This window comes from Macadamia integrifolia, chromosome 11 (genome assembly GCF_013358625.1).
Source record: "Macadamia integrifolia cultivar HAES 741 chromosome 11, SCU_Mint_v3, whole genome shotgun sequence".
Classification (NCBI taxonomy): domain Eukaryota; kingdom Viridiplantae; phylum Streptophyta; class Magnoliopsida; order Proteales; family Proteaceae; genus Macadamia; species Macadamia integrifolia.
The window spans coordinates 5,401,801-5,416,125 of NC_056567.1; the positions used below are offsets into that span (position 1 = coordinate 5,401,801).

Here is a 14,325-nt window from a genome sequence, read left to right on the forward strand (position 1 = left end):
TAATTTCAAGCCAAGCTAATGGCAAAGTAGTAAATCCACATAATGGGATGACAAGTTTCATCCATTGGCTCTAGGAGAGGTGGTCAAGGGTGTAGGAATGAGATTTCACAATTCCCAATCCATTGGTGTAAATAGTTAGATATAATGAGGGTAAAAGGGACAATTCGTATTAAATATACTATTTAAGGATACCATGAATAGTGTCATGATAGTGACATGCAATGAATCCTATTGGTAATGAAATAGGTGAATAGGGGTATTAGGTCATGTGAGTTACAATATTACAAAACTTAGAGGGGTTAAAGTGAATAAACATAACATGTAGGGGTATCCAAGTCTAAGAAAAATATATGAATTTTCATTGGCTAAGGTGGGTAGCAATGAGGGGTGAAATAGACCTTTCATATATAATTTCTTGTGAATAAAAGAAAGAAAGTCAGAATATGTTCTCTTCCACCTATGTTTGTTAAGAGAAAGAGAGAGAGAGAGAGACAGAGAGAGAGAAGAGGAAGGAAATCAGGGAGAAGGACGGAGGGCTAAGAATGGGGAAAGAGTACAAGTATAGGAGTTTTTCTATACTTTGTTTTGAGGCTTCAAGCTCTACTAAGGTAGGAGTTTCTATACCTTGCATACAATAGATTTTGAAAGAATTATGAGATAAGAGAAAGAAGTGAGGGAAGGTAGGTTGTTCATATAGAAACCCCCCACCTTGATAGGTGTTCTTTGTCTTGTAACCTCCATTCTTTTTCATAAGATTGTTGATCTCATATACTTGTTGTGTTCATATTTTGTGAATGCATAAAGGAGTTGGGATGAGGAGAGAGAGAATCTAAATGGGGGAAACAAGAAAAGGGTTGGGATCTCATTTGAGGTAGGAGATGTAGTTACCTTTTATTCTATTTGAGTTTTACAACATGTATTCTCATAAATGGGGTTGAAGAAGAGATTGGTGATGAGATAAAAAAAAAACTAGAAAATTCTGTTTTTCTAGAATCTTTCTATGCACATATCTCATTTCAAGATGATTTTTAAGGTCATTACAGTGGATTTCTAAAAACGTAATTTGAAAATAAAAAATGTATTCTAGTGAGTCCTTGAACCTATGGACTTGGAAGCAAGTCATTCCGACTTGTATCAAAGAATTTATGTCCATTCTCTTAAGACTACTTAAACCTGTATTTTATGCACAGCCTGTGCAAATACACTGACTTTAAGCCAATTTATGAGACTCTTACAGTGTGTTTTTTGGATAACTTCTAAAGTAACAAACTTTTAGCTTTGGAATCAAGTGATTTCAAGCTATATACAAATGCTCTGGTCATTTCCTTAAGCTTACCTGAATTTGTTTCTTCTAAACAGACCATTATTTTGCTAATCTTTAGGAGAGTTAAAGACCAATTTACAATTCAATTTAAGATCTGATTATTTTTTATTTAATCATCAATAATATACATAAGAATCCTTTAAAATTCCATTTTAAATTGAGTTTGGGAAGGAAGGCTTATCACATAAGATTTGGGGTTACACACAATATATGTCCAGAAATTGTGTACCTAATATTTTAGACTTGAAACAAATGAAATCATATTGACTAAATAATGGAATGATCCTATAATGGAATTTAGTATGGAATATGTATCAAAATAAATAAATGAGACCTTAACTGAGATAAGAAGACAAGGGATGTGTAGCCTTGTAAGAGTAAATTACCGAAAAATGCAATATATATGGATGCTAATGCAAATGGGGAGTAAACTAGAGGACGTACTAAGTACTGTTATGACATGGTGGACTGTTATAAATGTCAAGTAAGCTTGGGCAATGGAAAAACCTTATTAATTATGATGCTACCTCTATGGAGGACACCTCCATTGTACAAGTGCTATCGGACTTTTGGAAATTGTAACTGTCAAGAAAACTCAAGGTGAGTGAGACTGACTTATTTATCCCCGCCAGTTGTGTGATGGATGCATATATGTATTACTTACTATATTAATGTGATAAATTGTCATGATGATAGCCTTTAAGGCTATTTGTCCATGTATTATGAAATGCTTGCATTTGAATTGCAAAATGGGATGTTGTGATTGAGGTTAATATTATGAGATGAATGAATGTTTGTGGTGATACATTGCGTATATGAAACAAGTAATACAACTGTGGCTATATTGTGAAATGATGTGCAACTATGAGTTACAGTTATTTGTGTATTGAGAAGGTGGTTAGGTTACGTACCTCACTTAGTGGGGGATGAAGGGATGAGTATACGATGTAATGTGATGTGCTGTACCTCACCTAATGGGGGAAGAAGGCGTGAGTGTATAGTGTTGAGATATTGTTGGCACAATGTGAATTTTTTTTTTTTTTTGCTAAAAGTCAGCAAAAAGGATATTTTAAAATAAATATAGAATTACAAGCAAAAGAATGAGAGGAAATGAAAAACCATTGAATTTCCACTCCACCTTCGGCATGGTCATTGGCACAATATGATGAATCATTGTAGGATCACTATTTTATGACAATGATATGCATTGCTTGATATACACATGTAGGATGGTATTAATATAGATATTATAATATTTATTATTGTGTATGCCGGTATGAGTATACCTAGGGAGGTTACTCTCACTAAGCTGTCGAGCTTACCCTATTATTATATATCTTTTTCTACAAATAAAGATTAAGGTTATAAGACCGGGAAGGAACTAGCCATGTGGATGAATATTCCATTTGCTAGCTAATTATTGTTGATTTTCTTGTAATTAATGGGTGTGTTGTATTTCTCAATGGAAATGTACAGTTTTAAGGGATTTGAATTGTAAGTATTGCCATCAAGGGAAGATCCTGACACTCTAATGTAGTGGAACTCCATGTAATCTTAGAAACATTTAATTTTTAGTGGAGGAAATTATGAGTTAGATTTTTATGAGTTATCATATTTCTTGATCATTTGATCGTCGTCCATGAGGGTGTGACTATACCCTTATCCAAGGTTCGGGGCCACTACGGGCTATGTGTTGATGTACTCAAGTTCCGTAGAAGTCTTCTACTTTGTACTACATAATAAAAGTTTTTTCGCTTAAGGTCAGCAAATAGTTTAAATAAAGAGACTGATAGAAGGCCAAGGCCATACATATTACAAGAGACAATTCAGACTTTGACACCTACTCCACCTTCGACATTCCCATCAGCAGAGAAGGAAACAAAGACTATAAAACCCAGCCTCAATCTCCATCGTCAGCAATACTATCAATTGAGGAAGAGACTAGGACAAATAAAAAAACACCAGTCACCAAATTAAGTAATCATTTAAAACGGCATCTCGATTTTCCCAATGCATCCCAACTAATATCTTCACATGAGAATTTTGAAGGAGCATCCCAAACGGCTGAAACTCTAGCTTTCGCTGTATGTTTTGCCAGACCATCAGCAAAAGGTTTAACTTCACGGTAACAATGCTGAATACTCTATTGAGTCCTATCCAGGTACTCTGAAACAGAGAGCCATTTTTGTTTGAAACCCTAAGGAATCGATCTCCTAGCAATACACCAAACTTATCTTCCCTTTCTTTTATCAAAATAAATAAATAAATAAATAGAATATCATTCTTGAGCTACATACCAAGTGATTAATCCTTGCATTTGGAAATAGAAGAATATGCCTGCATGTCTTCTAAAGTGGATGTTGAAAATCAACTAAGAAAAAGAAAATAAAAAAATTAAGAGGCTAAGAACCAATAGAAGAACCAAACATAAAACCTCTACTTTCAGTAAATATGGTGAGGAAAATGGGACAATCCAAGAGACAACTTCTCGTGCAGGTTCCTGCCATCATGCTCATAAGTTTAGCGTTTCCAATACCCATCCAATCCAGACAATCTATTACCAATACCTCGTTCCCTGAGCCGGATCAAATGGTCACCGAGTTGAAAATCCCAGTCAATGGGTAGTCGGGGGCACTAATCTTGAGTTATCCAGCCTTTCGTTCCCCCAGTTAGTTCTTCGCCTGAATTTAGAAGTGTAAAAACCTTCCCAAATATATGTGTGGACTTTTTGCACACCACAGCTCATTAATTGCTTGGAGAGGGAAGTTGAGAATTGCTATGTTTCAATGGTGGTGTTGAAGGTTCCCAGCCAAACTCTGAATCCTTTCTGGTTCAAGCATCGAACCTCTACCGCGAACTTCCCCGGTATACGTTGTCTCACTCCTCTGTAGTGCCGTCTGCATACTCACCTGCCAATGATACCCATCAACCAAACCCTTGCTGTTGTATGTGCTGCACATAGACTAGTATCTTCAATCATCTAGTAAGGTAGGCCTCGGTTGCCTCCCGCAAAGCCAAGACCTCATGACTCTCTGGAAACGAAGACCTGCCTGTATCCACCAGACACCATTAACATTCCATTGTTATATAATTCAAGAAACAACTGTGAAGAGAATAAGAAAAAAAGGAAAAATTGAATATGAAACTCAACCCCTCACCTACACTTAATTCCTGTGCTATTTCCGGGCACAAGCCTTGGAATGACATTTTCTATGGGGTGACAAGTCTGTCAGCCCCATCTGAAAGTGTTGTTGACACAAGATGTAAAAACGGCAAAAAGATAAAGAAGAAAAAGAAGAAGAGAGAAGACAAAGAGGAGATGAAAGAAGGTTGCAAGCTCTAAAGTTTGAATCAATGGAAGAACGGTTCAACCAAACAACACAAGCAATACCGAATAAAAAGTTAAGAATCTTCAGTTCATCTCGGTCGGTATTTTTTTTTTTTTTTTTTGTTAGAAATTCTGGACTCTTATTAAAGAAAAAAAAAATGAAAGATTTAAAAAATAAATACAATAGGTTGTGATTCAGGATTTCCCACCTTCGACATTGTCATCGGTAGGGAATTGTGCAAACACTATCTAAAGCGAAATAAGTCTATAACCTTGGCCTAGTCGTCTCATCATTAATAAATGATGGAAAGTTATCATTTGAGTAAAAAATTCCTGATTTTTCTGCATTCTTAGCGAGATAGTCAACTACAGAATTTTCTTTGCGAGGTGCTTGACTTGACAATAATTTTTACACGACTAATTGACACTCCACTTCCTTGCACAGTTCCTCTTCTCACCATCTTCAAAGATCTAGTTCTCAAACCTGAAACCTATGCACCAACAAAAGAAATGGAAAGGACAGTGTGGACAAGTTTGGACTGCTTGCTGTGAAATACAGCTTCAGCTCTAAGAGGTATATCATTCATATACATCATAATCGTTGCTGCAGCCTTGACATGAACGAGACTGGCACTTCTAAGCGATACAGAACTCACTGATCGCAAACATAAGGAATGGAAATTTTCCCTAATTAAAATTTTCTAAATAACAAAACAAATGAGGGAAATCAAAATTTATGGTAGAATTTGCTATACCAATAATTTTACACCAAAACAAATGGAAACTTAAGGATACATTGCAAAGATTGAAATCTCATGTAACATACAAGGTAGATGGTTGATCTAATTGTATAGCTTTTTGTCTTTTCCTTCATCTTTCTTAACCGTTCGAAGCAATTATCTCCATCCCGTTTCTAACTTGTAATGCATTTTCCATGTTTCCGCACATTTCCACCCTTAAAAAAGGGCAGAACAAATTTTTTTGAATGAGAACAAAAGGATCCTTTTAGCAAGTTCAACGGGAAAATGAAAAACCATCAATTACTAATTGTATGCTAGATTATGATGATAATTAAATGCCACATATTAGTAACATACGTTTTACATTTGGAGTATTCATGGTGAGCCCAAGCCTATCATAAGGCCAATCTTGGCCTGAACCTAAAAGAATCTTTGTGGTATCATAGGTTACGGTTGCTGTTGCCATTCTAATGTGGTTTCTAGATCTAGAGTATCCAATCTTGTGATCCTATACCATTCTGACAATTGGCTACACTAACATAGCTATCTTGTGGCATTGATCGAGCCAAGAATACTGGCCCAATAATGCAAGATAGCTTTGTGGGTGTAACCCATTGTAAGAATAGTATACAAGCACATGGTTGGATATCTGGATACTCTAAAGATTGACATCACTTTAGTAGATGAAAACGGTATTAAATGCCAACATGACATTATAATTATGCTGTAAAAAGGCCTAGGTTTAGGTTTTGTTAAGATGGTTCTCTAGGCCTCCTGTTGATGGCAATGTCGAAGGTGGGACCTAGAGAATTGGTTTGACTGTTTTTTCTATATATTTTGGATGACATTGTATGTTGTTTGCTCTTATCATTATAAAACTGAATCTTTATTAAAATAAAAAATAAAAATAAAAATGCTTAAATGACACCAGCCACCATAAACTATCATAACCCACAGTTTCTTTTATGTTAAGTTTGCCTCGAATTCTTGATCCGTTTTGAAGATTGACCCGATCTGACATATGTTGGTGGCAACCCAAATGGCAAGTTTTCTAAGATCTGTGATGGAAGTAGAGGGGTTGTTGAGAAAGGTCATTGTATTTTGGGGGGTTTTTCGAGCTAGGGTTTCAGGGCAAGTTTTCTCGCCGCTGCTTGAGTGTAATCTCTCTTCTACATAGTGAAACATCTTCTTCTTCGCCCGAGGACGTAGCACACCGCGCTGGTGTGTGAAACTCATTAAATCTCTGTGTCATGCGGATTTATTGCCTCTTTATTTTTGTATTTCTTGGTGTTTGGTCTAACATTTTAGATTCAGGGCAAGATTGGCTGTATTTTAGTACATAAAAGGCCTAATGATGGGCTTGGGCTTTCCCATGAAAACATATGGAAACCCTGTGTTAGTCATATATATATATATATATATATGTTCGAGTATTTCAAGATATTCATCTTATATGTGGCATTTTAGTTATCATCATAATCTAGCATACAATTAGTACTTGATGGTCCTTTATTTTGCCTTCTAACTTGCTAAAAAGAACTTTATTTCTCATTAAATATATTTTGTTCTAGAATGGGGTGGAAATGTGTCAAAACATGGAAAATGCATTACAAGCTAAAGAAGGGATGGAACATACCTATTTCCAAATGGTTAAGGATGAATGAAAAGATGGAAAACTATACAATCTGGATCAACGATTTACCTGGTATGTTACATGAGTTTTCAATTTCTGTCATGTTTTCTTAAGGCTCCGTTTGTTCTTGCATTAAATTATTAGTAAAATAAATTTTATCGTAAAATTAGATTCTCCATCGTTTGTTTTGTTATTTAGAAATTTTTCTTTGTTCGCGATCCATGACTATGGATCTCTTAGAAGTTCCAATCTCATTCACTTCTGTGGCAACAATTCTCATGCCACATCCATCTATCAATTTCAATAACTCCATTGTCAATAATAGGTACTAATCCATAAAAGTAAAAAAAATGCAGAATATTCGTATAGCTGCTTTGCAAGTGAATAATTCTCAAGACTTTTCTTGGTTCCTTGATACAAGGTCAACATCTCATATCACTCATACACCAGCTATTCTACTCTCTTTAATTCCTTACCAAGGGATCAGACACAATGATGGTGGTTAATGAGGCTCAACTTCCTATTACTCATGTTGGTGAATGTAGTATATGAATGGGACTGTTTTCCTACCCCTGAAGAATGTTCTATGGATTCCTTCTATTCAAAAGAATTTACTATCAGTATCTCAACTTACAAGTGATTCTCCCTACACTTTTGACTTTGACAATAGTATTGTCATGAAGGATCTTACTACACAAAAGATTTTAGCATTGGGGAGTAAGCAAGGAGGTCAATATGCGATTACTACTCAATCTGAAGAATCGTAAATACGGGTATACTTCTCTTCCAGGTTCAAGTCTGCTACAGAGGATGTGTAACACTAGAGACTTGGACATCCTTAAGGGCAGGTTACCCAATTTCTCAAGAATAATGATTTGATTGTTGTTTCTAAAAATCATGGACATTTGTGCTCTAGTTGTCTACTTAGTAAGAGCACCAAGCTTCCTTTTATCAGTTCTTTTACTCATTGTATTTCTCCTCTTGAATGGGTTCATTGTGATTTGTGGGGGAAAGCTCCTACTCAAAAGTGTTCAGCATTTTTAAATACTATGCTATCTTTGTTGATGATTTCTCTCATCACACATGGTTCTATCCACTAAAGCATAAATCATATTTTTTTTCATCTTTTATTCACTTTTCAATCTATGGTAGAACGTCAGTTAAACACTAAAATTAAGGTGTTTCAATCAGATGGTGGGGGAGCATTCTCTAAGAAAAAGTTCTTAACCCATCTCAGTGTTTATGGTATTATTCATCATCTTTCTTGCCCAGGTACATCACAGCAAAATAGTTTGGCAGAGAGAAAGCACTGTCACACTGTTGAGCTGGGATTAGCCATGATATATATTATATACTACTTCAGTTCCTTTTCGTTTGGGTGGAGGCCTTCTCAACTGCAGTCTTTACCTTCTAAAGTCCTTGCTATGGATTATCTTCTTGCTGTTCGATTTGGCAGAAAAGCAGATTACAGTATGCTTCATGTGTTTGGTTCACTATGCTATCCTTACTTGGTGATTATGCTGCCAAAAAGTTTGCTGCGCAGTCTTTGCCATGTGTGTTCTTGGTTTATAGTGATGAACACAGAGGGTACCACTATTTACATCAATCTACTGGTCGGGCATATATTTTAAGACATGTTGTATTTGATGAGAAAGTGCTTTCATTTCGGCAGGATTCTTCACAGATTGGGGTTCTTCAGTCGGTCCTGTTGAACAAGACTTTGGTACCTTTGAGAGATGGTTACAGTCCTCTCCACCATCTTCTTAGCAACCTTCAGTATAGCATGATACTTCAAGCGTTATTGGTCCTTGGTTCACCCCTTCTGGTGATATTTTTCCTCTACTCTACGTGGTTCGGGTATTTTCCCTATGACTTCTAATGATGGCTCACATGTTCTTCAACCTATATCTCAGTCTTTATATTTGGATGTCGTTGTGTCTCAAATTCCCGTGGAACATGAATCGAATTCTCCACAAATGTTGGATTAACCTAGTGTGCCATGTCCAAATGTTTCTCTACAACCTCCTATTGGGTTTTCCTCACCTCAAGGTTCACTTTCACCTTTTTCGGTAACTGCTATTATACCTCACTTGACTGCCCAAGTGTGTTCATATTTCATTCCTTTAGTTAATTGCTAGTGCTTCTCCTCCACCTGGCCATCGTATGACTACTCGTAATAAAGTTGGAATCTGAAAACCCAATCCCAAATATGCTTTGCTGGTTTTTCTTTGCTTGTTGAACCAACCTCTGTTAAGACCGCCCTTAAAACACCCTTGTCGGTATGCGGCCATTGTTGATGAGATTGAGGATTTAGCCCATAACCAGACCAGGACCTTGGTGCCTCACACACCCTCGATGAATATTCTCGTTTTTCCATGAAGGACCTGGGTGATTTACACTACTTTCTAGGGTTGAGGTGTCTTCCACTGCGTAGGTTCTTTTTATCCCAGACCAAGTATGCCCATGATATCCTTCATCGTGCCCATATGGGGGATATCATGCCATGGTCTGACTTCATTATTTTTCAGCCTTTCGCTGATGTCACTTTACTTTGGAGCCTTGTGGGTGCCTAGCATTACCTGGCCATAATACGGCTGAACATCTCTTATGTTCTCATTTTTATATGGTGAAACGCATCCTTCACTATGCTCGGGTTACAATTGATCATGTGCTTCGTATTGTTCGTGATAGTTCTCTTCAACTCCATGCCTTTTCGAATTTGGACTGGGCCGGTTGTCTAGTTACCCATCGTTCTACCACAATTTCTATATGTTTCTTGGCTCTAATTATATCTCATGGAGTGCCAAGGCACAACCCACAGTTGCTCGCCCTAGTACGGAGGTCGAGTATCGTGGGATGGCTACTACCACAGCAGTTGACATGGTTATCTTTTCTTTTTCATGATATTGGTACTCCCAGCTGCAGCCTGCTATATTATTTTGTGATATCGATAATCTCAGTGCATTGCATATGACAATCAACCTTGTGTTTCATGTTCATACGAAGAATGTTGAGCTCGACTATCACTTTGTTCATTAGAAGGTGGCTCTTGGCTTGCTTGTTATGCGGTTTTTTTCCCTTTGGTTCATTAGTTGGCTGATGTCTTCATAAAGCCTCTTGCTCGCGTGATTTTTATAGCATTTGTATCTAACTGGGCTTGTGTGCTCGCCCACAACACAGTTTGCGGGGAGTGTTAGATAACAGCACCCATCAAAGCATCCATGGGGTGACCCATTACATCATCAGTCAACTGTAAAGGGTGTTATGTAGATTGTTCTTTTGTTTGCATCAATGGTAGTACTTGTAATTATTAGTCCTTTTATGGGCTGTAATCTAACTCTAACCTGAGTATTTTTAATATCTTTGATTTTTAGGGTTCTACTCACGATTGGTAAGCGGATTGTTCATCTTTTCTAAAGCTCTCAATTTGATCTTTTCTTCCTAAGTTGTGGCAATTGTTGAGTCATGTGGATATCAAAGAATCAGACAATGGATTTCTGGTTTTTTAGTTTAGTAATGAAGAAGACAAGATGAGGTTTTCAAGGAGGGGTCGTGGAGTCTAGAGAGGAGGCCTTTGATAGTCAGACCATGGAACCCATATTTTCCATTACACTTGGAGTCTCTGAAGGATGAGAACCAACTATGTAGCATCTACGTTGATAATTCAAGAATTTTATCGGCCACTAGTCCGATCCTTTGTAGGAACTACTTGTAATAACAAACTTGCAAAAAAGATGGAAGTAAAGTCTATCTCCAATTGGTTGTGCCTCCCAGTGCTTCCATTCTACCTCTAGACCCCTTTAGCCCCGAGTTTGATTGGTAGTGTTCTAGATTTTCTTCTTTACTCAGACAACATCACCCCCTCCAAAGAACATATGTCTTTTGCTCGTGTTTGTGTGGAGTAAAGCTTTGTTGGAGGTCCCTCGATCCATCAATGTCTGCCCTGAGGGGGCATAAGTTTTGAGCATGAAATAGATTATGAATGGGTTCCCTTAAGGTGCACAACCTGCTTCTTCTTTGGGTACGCCGCCGTAAAGCCGTAAAGGACATGGTAGTACCTAACCTATCCTCTAGCTCAACTCTTTGGGCCAGAGAGAGAGAGAGAGAGAGAGAGAGAGAGAGAGAGAGAGAGAGAGAGAGAGAGAGAGAGAGAGAGAGAGAGAGAGAGAGAGAGAGAGAGAGAGAGAGAGAATTAAAAAAAAAAAATTGTCACCTATATTAGGGTCGAGCACCCACAAAACAAAGAATGACTCCAGATCAATCCAATGGCGGAATGGCCATACCATCGATCTTATTAAGATTCTAAATTATGGTTCAGGCAAGGTATAGGAAACCTCCAGTCCGCCCGATGTAAATCGGTCTCCTTATTACTAGGCTAAAACAGATCTAACACATGGTTGCACTATCATACAAAGAAATATGATACTGAAAATAAAAAGAATCGGGTTAGAGACACATACCTGGAGGTTCGGCTACAAAACATTGGTTTGTATATTGAAGGAAAGGAAAACAAAAATAATACATAAAATATCGGCAAGGAACACTATAAAATATAACAAAACATGGCAACTATGACAAGACAATAAGAAAATACACACAGAAATTTGTGAACAGTAAACTACAAAAATTACTAAAATACCCTTGGAGCCGAAAATAAGCCTAAAAAATGAGGAAATTCCCAAAAATACCTACAAGTAGGGAAATCATACTATGGCAAAAAACAATGAAAACCATGAGAAAACAGATGGAAAACATGAATGTGAGCCATATCACAATGAAAGCATGAATGTGAACATGATATATAATAACATAGCATGAACTAAGCGAAACTAATCGTCACAACATCATAAGGATGCAAAGGCCTATAATATAATATTGTATACACATTGTCATGTATTGAAAACATAAAGCAAAAGAATATGTACTACCTCAATCATAAAAGAGAAGAAGAGAGGATATATTATAAGAAGAAACAACATCCACATATGCTGCACAATCATGAACTAAAAATATAAAACACAAAAGTATACATCAAAGAGGAGATATTATCAACCATAGTCATGGTTTGAAAAAAAAAAAAAATGAGACCTCCACATGGCTCAAAGGTTGGAGCATGTAATTAAATTAGAAGCATAATAAGATGGATCATGTTAGAAAACTTTCACCACGAAAATTAAATGTTAAAATTGATGAACTAAGCATTTCTAAATCTAATTAGATGATTTCTGGGTACTTCCCCACATGGTCCCACCAATGAATTACCAATGGTCTTCAAGATGATATGGCAACTTCTAAACTTACAAGCTTTACTAAAGATAGAGAATATTACAAGAACTCTTAAAACTTTCTATTCAAATTATTTTTTTTTTCCAGAGCAATTAAATCACTAAAATGTATTTTCCGTCAAAAGATGTGAGAAAACTTAACAAAAAAGAAAAGGGAAAAAATAACATCGGATATGCTCATAACCAAAATTTGGGCCATCTTACGCAAGTTTTATGTTGTTTTCGGATACCAATTACTTATATATTATCTTTTATAAGAAAAACCTCACATGCCTAGTTTGTAGTTAATTTTAGAGGTCTCTTATTTTTCTTATTCGCGTATATGGAACGAGATCAGCCGAGATGGAATAACCAAAATCATAATCAATCTCTGTGGATTTGATTCTTATTCTTGAATCCATGATTGTCATAACCTAGTAGAAGAGATGAAAAAGGCTTATTAAAAAAGAAAAAAAAATCATAAAATGAGAGAATAATACTCAGATGGAAAGTAAACTAACTCATGCCTACCTCATAGGTCACTTACTCTGCTTCATTCACGCATATGGAAGAGTATCGATCGAGATGGATTAGCCAGAATTATGATCAGTGTCTGTCGATGTGATTCCGATCTTGAATCCATGACTGCCCATGACCTGGTAGAAGAGATGAAGAAATAATGCAACACTTCTTGCAAAATCTGTAGGTTCACTTGATCAACAATTAAATGAGACCTTGAGTAGTGGAATCAAAACTCACTCAAGGGTTCAAAACTCTAATTCTCACAAAGAAGACAAAAGGAGAGAGCTACTAGTGGCGCATCGTTCCCAACCCCATAGTTGGATATTTATATATTGGGAACCCTAATTGCTGAATGAATCACATGCCAAGTGGCTGGATCCTACTGAGAAATAACATAATCAGACATTATTTATAGGGTGCGTCTGCTTGTAAGCAAGAAGCTTCCAAGCAGAATTTGTAACTAGACTTCATTTACCCCTTGATATATTTTGCGTTAGCTTGAATAAAAGGGTAATTAGGTAAATTCGCATTAAGTTGGCTTCAATAAAAGGGTAAATGAGATAAATTCACATTAAGTTGGCTCTTCTTGACTAGTTTGAGACTCCGAGCTAACAAGGTTTTTTTTTTTTTTGGGTAAAAATCTAGCCGACAGTTCAAAATTTATTTCCATAATTACCCTTCTTTTGTTTCAAATGCCCTCCCTCTCCTTCTCCCCTTCTCCCTCTTTATCTCCTCCATTTCCCTCCCTCCCTCCCCACAATCTCTCAAACGCCCTCCCATGCTGGCATCTCCCTCCCTTGCTTTTCCCACTGCACACCCCCGCCCACCCCATGGGCTTTCTATGCATCATCATTGACGATCCCCTATGTGCCCTCCCTCACCGGCTCTAGCTCCCCATCCCACTTCCCCTCTCCTTCTTCCCGATCTGCTTCCCGACTTTGCCCCAACCCCTCTTCTATCTGCTTCCTGCACCAACTAACCCATGCATATCCACCCCAATCCCCGACCCACATCATCTATTGCTTAGTTTCTTTGCCCTCTGCTGTTTTTAGTCTTTCCTCTCTAGAAACGAAACAAAGCTCCTCATCGAATCCTATTCATCGTTAGAGAGAGGTTGATCTCTAGTGGCACCGCGTGTTTCAGACCTCACTTGTTGCTTCTGGTTCATGAGTCATCGCAAAGTCCTACCAATGATGCTTAAGGTATTAGAAAAATGAATTTTGAAATAACTAAGAAACCAAACTGGAATCTCAGAATTAATTAAAGAGACACCAACATGAGCTGTCCGCATTTAGAGGATTGCTTCAGCATTTGTTGTCTGGAAAGGAAATCAATTTTTGCTCTTTTAGTCCATTGTTTCGGCACTTGGAATCCTTATGTTTTATGGAGTTAACAGGACCTTGTAGTGGAGTGGGGTGAGGCATGGGGTTTTGGCTTATGTTAATCCATCCTTGCATTAAAGAGGGATATGAGACATGGAGTCAACAGTACCTTGCAGTGGAGAGGGACGAGGG

At 37.2% G+C, this 14,325-nt stretch overlaps 1 long non-coding RNA gene across 1 annotated transcript; it reads left to right on the forward strand.

The window, feature by feature from the left end:
* Nucleotides 1-806: 806 nt before the first annotated feature.
* LOC122092824 lies at nucleotides 807-8,283 on the forward strand. Its single transcript, XR_006144323.1, has 4 exons — nucleotides 807-871; nucleotides 1,862-1,924; nucleotides 6,964-7,097; nucleotides 7,382-8,283. It is a non-coding gene; the product is annotated as an uncharacterized LOC122092824 (long non-coding RNA).
* The last annotated feature ends 6,042 nt before the right edge of the window (nucleotides 8,284-14,325 follow it).